This window comes from Antechinus flavipes, chromosome 1 (genome assembly GCF_016432865.1).
Source record: "Antechinus flavipes isolate AdamAnt ecotype Samford, QLD, Australia chromosome 1, AdamAnt_v2, whole genome shotgun sequence".
Taxonomy (NCBI): Eukaryota; Metazoa; Chordata; class Mammalia; order Dasyuromorphia; family Dasyuridae; genus Antechinus; species Antechinus flavipes.
Genome location: NC_067398.1, coordinates 525,696,397 through 525,709,510, shown reverse-complemented (window position 1 = coordinate 525,709,510; position 13,114 = coordinate 525,696,397).

Genomic DNA, 13,114 nt, shown 5'->3' with positions numbered 1-13,114 from the left:
AATTAAGCTGAAATGCTTGGTTTCAGATTCCACCTCAGAAGGAAAAAATGAAGAAGTACATGAAACCAGAGGCACCATTATCCACACCCTGGAATTAGAGAGGATTACACTGAAAAGCTGATATAAATTTTTTTAAAAAATGAGTGGATAAAGGAGAAAGAACTATGCACAGAAAGTTACTATGAGAATAGAGAAGAATGAAGTTTGTCTTTAAAGAAGAATAGTGAAGAAAACAAAACAAAACAAAAACCTACCCTATTCAAAAGAGAACTATTAAATGGTCACCTGCCCAAAATTAATTCACAGACACTCAAAAAAAAAAAAAAAACTTCAAAAATCACATGAAAATGAAAAAATGCTTGGTCACTATTGATTAGATAAATGCAAATTAAGATAATTCTGAGATATTACTGCACATCTCTCATATTGGATAAGATAACAGAAAAAGATAAATATTGGAGGGGATGTAGGAAAACTGGGGTACTAATACATTATTGATTGAGTTGTGAACTGATCCAGCCATTCTGGAGAGCAATTTGGAACTATGCCCAAAGAAAGGGCTATCAAACTATTCATACTCTTTGGTCCAGTGTTTCTACTGGGTTTGTATGATAAAGAAATAGTAAAAAAGGAAAAAGGATCCATGTGTGCAAAAATGTAGCAACTTTTTTTTATAGTGGCAAGAAACTGGGAACTGAGTAGATGCTTATCAGTTAGGGAAAGCTTGAATAAGTTATAGTATATGAATATAATGGAATATTACTGTTCTATAAGAAACAATCAGCAGGATTATTTCAGAAAGGCCTGGAGAGACTTAAATGAACTGATGCTAAGTGAAGTAGAACCAAGATAACATTGTACACAGTAACAAGATTATGTGATGATCAAGTCTAATGAACATATTTCTTTTCAACAATAAGGTGATTCAGGCCCATTCCAATAGATTTGTGATGGAGAGAACCATCTACATTCCCAAAAGAGGACTGAATATGAACCACAACATATTTTCACCTTTTTTGCTGTTGTCTGCTTGCTTTTTGTTTTCTTTTTCCTTTTTTCCTTTTTGTTCAGATTTTTTTGTGTGCGCAGCATTGTAATTGAGGGTTAGGGTTATGTATAGAAGAATTGCACATGTTTTACATATATTTGATTACTTGCTGTCAGAGGGAAGAGGTGAGGGGAAAGGAGAGAGAAAATATTGGAACACAAAGTTTTGCGAGAATGGATGTTGAAAACTACGCATATATTTTGAAAATAAAAAGCTAAAAAATTATATATAAATGTTTGGGACAATAAACTTTTATATCCATCTGGCCTTAGAGATTGTTTTTCTAGGGAGTTCATTTCTAATTTGTTCAATTCATTTTCCTAAAATGGGGTTATCTATATATTTTTTTTCTTCTGTTAATTTGGGCAATTTTTAAAAGTTTTCCTCCACATCACAAGATTGAGAGATTTATTTGCAGAAAGATGGGGCAAAATAATTGGTCCTCATTATTGTTTTAATTTTCTTTTCATTGGTGTTAGATTATGCTTTTCATTTTTGATACTGATAATCTGTTTTTCTTTCTTTTTTAAATCAAATTAATCACAGTTTTAGCTATTGTATTGTTTTGTTTTTATAAAACAATCTTAGTTTTACCTTGTCTTATTATTATTTTTGCATGAAATTGTTTTTTAATGATTTTTGCTTTACCCATTTAAGATGAAAGATTAGATTGTTTAATTCCAATTAATTTTTTTAGTCTATATTTCCATGGCCCTTTATGGAATGTAATTTTTATCACATCAAGAACTAAAAAAATGGATTTCATATTTATGCCTTTTTGTCTTTGATTGTGAAGGTTTTTATATCTTAATAGATGATTTTTATATATTTGCCATGTACCGCTGAGAAAAAGGAATATTCTTTTCCATGTTCATTCATTTTTTCCCAAAGAGCTATCATTTCTAACTTTTTCTAAAATTCAATTCTCCTCCTGAAGTTCTTTCTTGTTATTTTGTGGTTAGTTTGACCTACTGCTGAAAGAAGTTAAGTTCCCCACTACTATAGTTTGGCTGTCTATTTTTTTCTGAAACTCACTTAACTCTTCTTAAAGAATTTGGATGTTACACGATTTAATGCATATATGCTTAGTATTGATTTTATTTCATTTTGTATAATACCTTTTAATGAGATGCCATTTCCTTTCCTAACTCTTTTAATTTGATTTATTTTTGCTTTTGTTTTGTCTATGATCAAAATTGCTACCCTTACTTTTTTTTTTAATTTGGTCGATGCATAATACATTCTAATTTACCATTTTACCTTTACTCTGTATGTATCTCTCTGATTTAATGTGTTCTTTTAAATATATTGTAGGATTATTTTTAATTCATTCTGCTATTTGTTTCTATTTTGTGTGAATTCATCTCATTCACATTCACAATTATAATTACCAATTATGTATCTCCCTTCATCTTATTTTCTCTCTAGTTTATATTTTTTTCTCTTTTCATCTATTACCTCCTCCCCCATCTTGTGCTTTTGACCACTGCCTACCTCATTCTGCCCTTCCTTCTATCTACTTCCTCCCTTTTCTTTTCCCTTTCTATTCTTCCTTCCTTATAATGTAAGATAAATTTCTATACCCAACTGGATGTGCATGTTATTCCCTCCTTGGGTAAAATCTTAGGAAATTCATTTTCAAAAGATGTGCATATCCCTCCCTTCTTTCCCTCTACTGTAATAGGTGTTTTGTGCCTCTTCATGTAATATAGTTACAGTATTTTACCTCCATTTTCCTCTTCTCTCAGTACAATTCTTTTTCTAGCCCTTAATGTCTTTCTTATATCATACATCAAAGTCAATTTATACTAACACCCTCTATCTATGATTCCTTTGAAGTGCCTTAATAAATATTGAATTATCAAGAGTAACATCTATCATCTTTCTTATAGAGATGTAAACAGTTTAACTTTTCAATAGCATATGTTATGTCTTTACTATTTACCTTTTTATGCTTCTGTTGAATCTTGTATTTGAAGATTGACATTTCTGTTGAATCCTGGGCTTTCCTTCAAAATTGATTGAAAATCTCCTTTGTCATTTAATGTCCACTTTTTTTTCCCCCCACAATTTTGCTGGATAGTCAATTCTTGCTTGAAGTCCAAGTTATAACCTCTAGCTTTTTTAGTTGCAAGCCCAATTCATTGATTTTCTCTTTCTCTATTTTATTAAAGTATGCCTCTAGTGACATAAAATTTCCCCTTATTACCACTTTGGCTGCACCTTATCTTGGTATGCGCTGTTAAACGTGGGTCAATGCCTAGTTTCTGCCATACTAATTTTCAATTTTCCCAACATTGAATTCTCATCCAAAAAGCTTGGGTTTGTCAAACACTAATTATTAAAATTATTGACTATTTTGTCCTGTGAACCTAACCTATTCCACTGATCAACTAGTCTATTTCTTAGCTAATACCAAATGGTTTTGGTGACCACTGCTTTATAATATAGTTTTAGATCTAGTACAGCTAGGCCAGATTCATTTGATTTTCTTTTTCATTAGTTCCCTTGAGATTCTTAACCTTTTGTTCTTCCAGATGAATTTTGTTATTGTTTTTTCTAGGTCATTAAAATAGGTTTTGGGGAGTCTGATTGGTATAACACTAAATAAATAGATTAGTTTAGGTAATATTGTCATTTTTATTATATTCTTTTGACTTATCCAAGAGAAATTAATATTTTTCCAATTGCTTAAATCTGACTATATTTTTTTGGAAAGTGTTTTCTAGTTTTGCTCATATAATTCCTAACTTTCCCTTGGCAGATAAATTCCTAAATATTTTATATTATTGACAGTTACATTAAATGGAATTTCTCTTTGTATCTCTAACTGTTGGATTTTGTTAGTGATATATAAGAATACTGATGATTTATGTGGGCTTATTTTGTGTCCTGCAACTTTGCTAAAGGTGTGGATTATTTCTAATAGCTTTTTGGTAGAATCTCTAGGGTTCTCTAAGTATACTCTTATAGCATCTGCAAAGAGTGATAATTTGATTTCCTCATTACCTACTCTAATTCCTTTAATCTTTTTATCGACTTTTATTGCTGAAGCTAGCATTTCTAATAAAATATTGAATAGTAATGGTGATAGTGGGCAACCTTGTTTCACTCCTGATCTTAATGGGAATGGTTACAGTTTATCCCCATTACATATGATGCTTATTGATGGTTTTAAATAGATGCTACTGATTATTTTAAGGAAATGCCCACTTATTCCTATACTTCCAAGTGTTTTTAATAGGAATGGATGTTGATTTTATCAAAATGCTTTTTCTGCATCTATTGAAATGATCATATGGTTCTTGTTAATTTGGTTATTGATATAGTCAATTATGCTAATAGTTTTCCTAATATTAAACCAGCCCTGCATTCCTGGTGTAAACCCTACTTGGTTTTGGTGTATAATCCAGGAATTATTTTCTGTAGTCTTTTTGATAATATTTTATTTAAGATTTTTGCATCAATATTCATTAGGGAGATTGGTCTATAATTTTCTTTCTCTGTTTTCAACCTACGTGGTTTAGGTATCATTACCATGCCTGTGTCATAAAAGGAATATGGTAGGAGTCCTTCATTACCTTTTTTTTTCAAATACTTTATATAATAACATTAGAGTTAATTGTTCTTTAAATGTTTGGTAGAATTCACATGATCATTCTCATCCCAGGGATTTTTCATTAGGGAGTTGATTAATAGCTTGTTCTATTTCTTTTTTTTCTGAAATGGGACTACTTAAACAATTTATTTCCTCCTCTGTTAATCTGGGTAGTCTATTTTTGAAGGTAGTCATCCATTTCACTTAGGTTATCAAATTTATTTGCATAAAGTTTGGCAAAGTAACTCCTAATTATTGCTCTAATTTCCTCTAAGTTTTCCCTTTTCATTTTTAAGACTAACAATTTGATTTTCCTCTTTCCTTTTTTCTAATCAAATTACCAAAGGTTTATCTATTTTGTTGTTTTTTTCATAAAACCACCTCTTAGTTTTATTTATTAATTCAATATATATTTTTTTACTTTCAATTTTATTAATTTCTCCTTTTAATATTAGAATTTCAAGTTTAGTATTTGATTGAGAGGTTTTAATTTTCTCCTTTTCTAGCTTTTTAAGTTGCAAGTCCAATTCAATGATCTTCTCTTTCTCTATTTTATTCAAGTATGCCTCTACTGATATAAAATTTCCCCTTATTACAACTTTGGCTGCATCCCACACATTTTAGTATGTTATCTCATTGTTGTCATTCTCTTGGGTGAAATTAATTATGTCTATGGTTGCTGTTTCACTCATTCATTCTTTAGGATGAGATTATTTAATTTCCAATTACTTTTTGGTCTTTTTACCCCTAGCTTTTTGTTGAATGTAATTTTTATTGCATCATAATCTAAAAAGAATGCATTTACTGTTTCTGCCTTTCTGCATTAAATTTTGAGATCTTTATATCCTAATATATGGTCAATTTTTGAAAAGGCTCCATGAAGTGCTGAGAAGAAAGTATACTCCTTTCTATCTCCATTCAGTTTTCTCCAAAGATCTATAATACCTAATTTTTCTAATATTCTATTTACTCTTTAAGTTCTTTATTTTGTGGTTTGAGTTATCTAATTCTGAGAATGCAAGGTTGAGATCTCCCACTATTATAGTTTTGCTTTCTATATCTTCTTGCAACTCTCTTAAGTTCTCCTTTAGGAAGTTAGATGCTATACCACTTGGTGCATATATGCTTAGTATTGATATTACTTCTTTGTCTATGCTACCCTTAGCAAGATATAGTTTTCCTCTTTACCTCTTTTAATTAGATCAATTTTTGCTTTTCCTTGATCTGAGATCAGGATGGCTACCTCTGCTTTTCTTTTACTTCACCTGAAGCATAATATGTTCTACTCCATTTTTTTACCTTTACTCTATATGTATCACCCTGCTTTAAATATGTTTCCTGCAAACAACATATTGTAGGGTTTTGGCTTTTGATTCAGTCTGCTCTGCTTTATGGGAGAGTTCATCCCATTCACATTTATGGTTAAAACTACTAATTCTGTATTTTCTGCCATCTTGTTATCCCCAGATTATACTTTTCTTTTTCTTTCCCTCCTTACTCCTCTCCCTAGTATTAAACTCATGGGCACCACTTGCCTCACACACCTCTCCCTCTTTAGAACCCTTCCACCTCCTTTGAGTCCCTCCCAGTTTTTTATACCTTCCCTTATTTTTCTCTCTCCCACTTTTTAATGAGGTGAGAGAAGTTTCTTTGTAAACAAAATATGTCTAATACTTTCTCTTTGAGCCAAATCTGATGAAAGTAAGATTCACACAATGTTCCTCCCCCTCTCTTAATTCCCTCAGATATGATAGGCTTCCTTTGCCTCTTCGTGGGATATAATTTCCCTTTTTTTATCTCCCCTTTTCCTTTTTTCCGATACAATCCCTTTTCCAGTTCTACTTTCCTTTTTAAATATTTTAACACTAAAATCAAATTATACACACATTCTTTATGTATGCCTGTAACAGAAAGACAGTTCTCAAGAGTTCTTTTTATCTTTTAATGCTTCTCTTGAATCCTGCATTTGGAGATCAAAATTTTTGTTTAGTTCTTGGTTTTTTCATTAGGAATAAATGGCATTCACCTGTTTCATTGAATTTATCTTCTTCCCTGGAAGAAAATGCTCAGCTTCGCTGAATAGTTTATTCTTGGACATATTCCATATTCTTTTGCCTTACAGAATATCATATTCTAGGCCTTTGAATCCTTTAATGTTCAAGCTACTAGATCCTGAGTGATCCTTATTGTGACTCCTTAGTATTTGAATTGTTTCTTTCTCACTGCTTGTAATATATTTTTTTTTCCTTAGTCTGCTAATTCTGAAATTTAGACACAATATTCCTTGGAAATTTTATTTTGGGGTCTCTTTCAGAAGGTGTTCAATGAATTCTTTCAATGACTATTTTACCTTCTGATTCTAAAACATCTGGGCAGTTCTCTTTGATGATTTCCTGTAAAATAGTGTCTAGGCTCTTTTTTTCATCATAATTTTCAGGAAGTTCAATAATCCTTAGATTTTCTCTCCTAGATCTATTTTCCAGGTCTGTTGTTTTTCAAGTAGATATTTAACTTTTTTTTCCTATTTTTTCTTTTCTTTTTTGCTTGATTGATTCTTTTTTTTTATCTTATTTTTTTTATTTAATAATAACTTTGTATTGACAGAATCCATGCCAAGATAATTTTTACACAGCATTATCCCTTACAATCACTTATGTTTCGTTTTTTCCCCTCCCTCCCTCCTCCCCCCCCCAAGATGGCAAGCAGTCCTATATATGTTAAATATGTAGCAGTATATCCTAGATACAATACATATTTGCAGAACCGAACAGTTCTCCCACTGCACAGGGAGAGTTGAATTCAGAAGGTAAAAATAACTCAGGAAGAAAATCAAAAATCAAATAGTTCACATTCATTTCCCAGTATTCCTTCTTTGGGTGTAGCTGTTTCTGTCCATCATTTATCCAATGAAACTCAGTTAAGTCTCTTTGTCAGAGAAATCCACTTCCATCAGAATACATCCTCATACAATATCGTTGTCGAAGTGTATAATGATCTCCTGGTTCTGCTCATCTCACTTAGCATCAGTCCATGTAGGTCTCTCCAAGCCTCTCTGTATTCATCCTGCTGGTCATTCCTTACAGAGCAATAATATTCCATAACATTCATATACCACAATTTACCCAGCCATTCTCCAATTGATGGGCATCCATTCATTTTCCAGTTTCTAGCCCCTACAAACAGGGCTGCTACAAACATTTTGGCACATACCGGTCCCTTTCCCTTTTTTAGTATCTCTTTGGGGTATAAGCCCAATAGAAACACTGCTGGATCAAAGGGTATGCACAGTTTGATAACTTTTTGGGCATAATTCCAGATTGCTCTCCAGAATGGCTGGATTCGTTCACAATTCCACCAACAATGCATCAGTGTCCCCGTTTTCCCGCATCCCCTCCAACATTCATCATTATTTTTTCCTGTCATCTTAGCCAATCTGACAGGTGTGTAGTGATATCTCAGAGTTGTCTTAATTTGCATTTCTCTGATCAATAGTGATTTGGAACACTCTTTCATGTGAGTGGTAATAGTTTCAATTTCTTCATCTGAAAATTGTCTGTTCATATCCTTTGACCATTTATCAATTGGAGAATGGCTTGATTTTTTATAAATTTGAGTCAGTTCTCTATATATTTTGGAAATGAGGTCTTTATCAGAACCTTTAATTGTAAAGATGTTTTCCCAGTTTGTTGCTTCCCTACTAATCTTGTTTGCATTCGTTCTGTTTGTACAAAGGCTTTTTAATTTGATATAATCAAAATTTTCTATTTTGTGATCGGTAATGGTCTCTAGTTCATCTTTGGTCACAAATTTCTTTCTCCTCCACAAGTCTGAGAGATAAACTATCCTATGTTCCTCTAATTTATTTATAATCTCGTTCTTTATGCCTAGGTCATGGACCCATTTTGATCTTATCTTGGTATGTGGTGTTAAGTGTGGGTCCTTGCCTAATTTCTGCCATAGTAATTTCCAGTTATCCCAGCAGTTTTTATCAAATAATGAAATCTTATCCCAAAATTTAGAATCTTTGTGTTTGTCAAACACTAGATTGCTATAGTTGACTATTCTGTCTTGTGAACCTAACTTTTTCCACTGATCAACTAATCTATTTCTAAGCCAATACCAAATGGTTTTGGTGACTGCTGCTTTATAATATAATTTTAGATCAGGTACAGCTAGACCACCTTCATTTGATTTTTTTTTCATTAATTCCCTTGATATTCTCGACTTTTTATTGTTCCATATGAATTTTGTTGTTATTTTTTCTAAATCATTAAAATATTTTCTTGGAAGTCTGATTGGTATAGCACTAAATAAATAGATTAGTTTAGGGAGTATTGTCATCTTTATTATATTCGCTCGGCCTATCCAAGAGCACTTAATATTTTTCCAGTTATTTAATTCTGACTTTATTTGTGTGAAAACTTTTTTGTAATTTTGCTCATATAATTCCTGACTTTCCTTTGGTAGGTAGATTCCCAAATATTTTATGCTATCAACAGTTATTTTGAATGGAATTTCTCTTTGTATCTCTTGCTCTTGGATTTTGTTGGTGGTGTATAAGAATGCTGAGGATTTATGGGGATTTATTTTGTATCCTGCTACTTTGCTAAAATTATGAATTATTTCTAGTAGCTTTTTAGTAGAATCTCTGGGGTTTTCTAGCTATACCATCATATCATCTGCAAAGAGTGATAGTTTGGTTTCCTCATTGCCTACTCTAATTCCTTTAATATCTTTCTCGACTCTTATTGCCGAGGCTAGTGTTTCTAATACAATATTGAATAATAATGGTGATAGTGGGCAACCTTGCTTCACTCCAGATCTTACTGGGAAAGGTTCCAGTTTTTCCCCATTGCATATGATGCTTACTGAAGGTTTAAAATATATGCTCCTAACTATTTTAAGGAAAAGTCCTTTTATTCCTATGCTCTCAAGTGTTTTTATTAGGAATGGCTGTTGGATTTTATCGAATGCTTTTTCTGCATCTATTGAGATGATCATATGGTTTTTGTTTGGTTGGTTGTTGATATAGTCAATTATGTTAATAGTTTTCCTAATATTGAACCAGCCCTGCATTCCTGGTATAAATCCTACTTGGTCATAATGTATTATCCTGGGGATGATTTTCTGTAATCTTTTTGCTAATATTTTATTTAAGATTTTAGCATCAATATTCATTAGGGAGATTGGTCTATAATTTTCTTTCTCTGTTTTCAGCCTACCTGGTTTAGGTATCAGTACCATATCTGTGTCATAAAAGGAGTTTGGTAGGACTCCTTCAATCCCTACTTCTTCAAATAGTTTATTTAGCATTGGAGTTAATTGATCTTTAAATGTTTGATAGAATTCAGATGTAAATCCATATGGTCCTGGGGTTTTTTTCTTAGAGAGTTGATTGATAGTTTGTTCTATTTCTTTTTCTGAGATAGGAGTGTTTAGGATATTTACTTCTTCCTCTGTTAGTATAGGCAAGTTATATTTTTGGAGGTATTCTTCTATTTCATTTAAGTTGTCGAATTTATTGGCGTAAAGTTGGGCAAAGTAACTCCTAATTATTGCTCTAATTTCCTCTTCGTTAGTGGTGAGTTCTCCCTTTTCATTTTTAAGACTAACAATTTGATTTTCCTCTTTCCTTTTTTTAATCAGATTTACTAAGGGTTTGTCTATTTTGTTGGTTTTTTCATAGAACCAACTCTTAGTTTTATTAATTAATTCAATAGTTTTTTTTACTTTCAATTTTATTGATCTCTCCTTTTATTTTTTGAATTTCAAGTTTAGTGTTTGATTGGGGGTTTTTAATTTGTTCCTTTTCTAGCATTTTTAGTTGCAAGCCCAATTCATTGACCTTCTCTTTCTCTATTTTATACAAATAGGCCTCTAGAGATATGAGATTTCCCCTTATTACCGCTTTGGCTGCATCCCATACATTTTGGTATGATGTCTCATTATTATCGTTTTCTTGGATGAAGTTATTAATTATGTCTATAATTTGCTGTTTCACCCAATCATTCTTTAGTATGAGATTATTTAGTTTCCAATTATTTTTTGGTCTACTTTCCTGTGGCTTTTTATTGAATGTAATTTTCAATGCATCATGGTCTGAAAAGGATGCATTCACTATTTCTGCCTTACTGCATTTTGAGTTTGAGGTTTTTATGTCCTAATATATGGTCAATTTTTGTATAAGTTCCATGAACTGCTGAAAAGAAGGTGTACTCCTTTCTGTCCCCATTACATTTTCTCCAGAGATCTATCATATCTAATTTTTCTAGTATTCTATTTATCTCTTTGACTTCTTTCTTATTTATTTTGTGGTTTGATTTATCTAATTCTGAGAGTGCAAGGTTGAGATCTCCCACTATTATAGTTTTACTGTCTATTTCTTCTTGCAGCTCTCTTAATTTCTCTTTTAAGAATTTAGATGCTACACTACTTGGTGCATATATGTTTAATATAGATACTTCTTCATTATTCATTCTACCCTTTAGCAAGATATAGTGCCCTTCCTTATCTCTTTTGATTAGATCAATTTTTGCTTTAGCTTGATCTGAGATCAGGATGGCTACCCCTGCTTTTTTGGCTTCACCTGAAGCATAGTAGGTTTTGCTCCAACCTTTTACCTTTAACCTGCATGTATCACCCCGCTTCAGGTGTGTTTCCTGTAAACTACATATTGTAGGATTCTGGCTTTTAATCCATTCTGCTAACCGCTTCCTCTTTATAGAGGAGTTTACCCCATTCACATTTATGGTTAAAATGACCAATTCTGTATTACTTGCCATCTTGTTAACCCCGGTTTATGCTTTTCTCCCTTCTTACTCCCTTACCCCCCTTCCCAGTATTAAGCTTGTGAGCACCACTTGCTTCTCACAGCCCTCCCTTTTTTAGTATCCCTCCCTCCCCCTTAGAGTCCCACCCCCAATTTACCCCTTTCCCTCCCAGATACCGTATTCCCTTCCACTTAGCTTATTCCTTCCCTTTTCACTTTTCCCTTCTCACTTTTCAGTGAGGTGGGAGAAGTTTCACCATAGATTGAATATGTCTAAAATTCTTCTCTTAATGCCAATTCTGAAGGCAGTAAAATACTCACTATATTCATCCCTCTCCATTCTTTCTCTCAGATATACTAGGTTTTCTTTGCCTCTTCATGAAATGTAGTACCCCCACTTTCCCTTTTTTCTGGTACAATGTCCTTTCCACATCTAGTTTCTAGAACAAGGTATACATGTATTCTTTATACATCTTTATAGCCGGAATACAGTTCCCAAGATTAATCTTTACCTTTTTAGATTTGTCTTGAGTTCTGTGCTTGTAGATCAAATTGTTTTTTAAGTTCTGGCTTTTTCATCAGAAATAGATGGAATTCGTTTACTTCGTTGAATGTCCATCTTCTTCCCTGGAAAAAGATGCTCATTCTCACTGGGTAAGTTATTTTTGGTTGCATACCAAGTTCCTTAGCCTTTCGGAATATCATATTCCAGGCCCTTCGATCCTTTAATGTGGATGCTGCCAGATCCTGGGTGATCCTTATTGTGGCTCCTTGATACTTGAATTGGGTTTTTCTAGCCGCTTGCAGTATTTTTTCCTTCGCCTGAGGGTTCTGGCATTTGGCCACTATATTCCTTGGTATTTTGATTTTAGGATCCCTTTCAGTAGGGGATCGATGAATTCTTTCAATGTCTATTTTACCCTCTGTTTCTATGACTTCTGGGCAGTTCTCTTTGATAATTTCCTGGAAAATAGTGTCCAGGCTCTCTTTTTCATCATACTTTTCTGGAAGTCCGATGATTCTCAGGTTGTCTCTCCTGGATCTATTTTCCAGGTCTGTTGTCTTCCCCAGAAGGTATTTCACATTCTTTTCCATTGTTTGATTTTTTTGGATTTGCTTGACTGATTCTTCTTGTCTCCTCGAGTCATTCAATTCCAATTGTTCGACCCTGATTTTCAGTGAGGTGTTTTCTTCACTCACTTTTTTAAGATCTTTTTCTAATTGTCCAATTGAGTTCTTTTGTTCTGTGGAATTTTTTTCCATTTCGCCAATTTTGTTTTCCAGTTCACCAATCCTATTTTTCAAGGATTTGGTTTCTTTATCCACTCTCTCTTTAACTGACTTCTCCAGGCTCTTTTGCCAAGCCTCCCTCTCCTTTTCCCATTTTTCTTCTAGCTCCCTTGTGAGAACCTTTTTAATTTCCTCCATGAGATTCATCTGTGCTGAGGAACATATGATCTCCTCCTTTGGGGATTCACCTGGGGACTGTTTGTTTTTAGTCTCCTCAGGATTTGGAGTCTGCTCTTTATCTGTATAGTAGCTGTCAAGGGTTAAATTCTTTTTCAGCTTCTTGCTCATTCTGTCTAATAATCAAAGACAAACTATCAAAGAAACAGAAGAAAAAAACCCTTGAATGGAGGCTGCTTTCTTTGGGGTAGGGGTAGAGTATTCGTGAGGCACGGGTCCTACTGTGCTATGG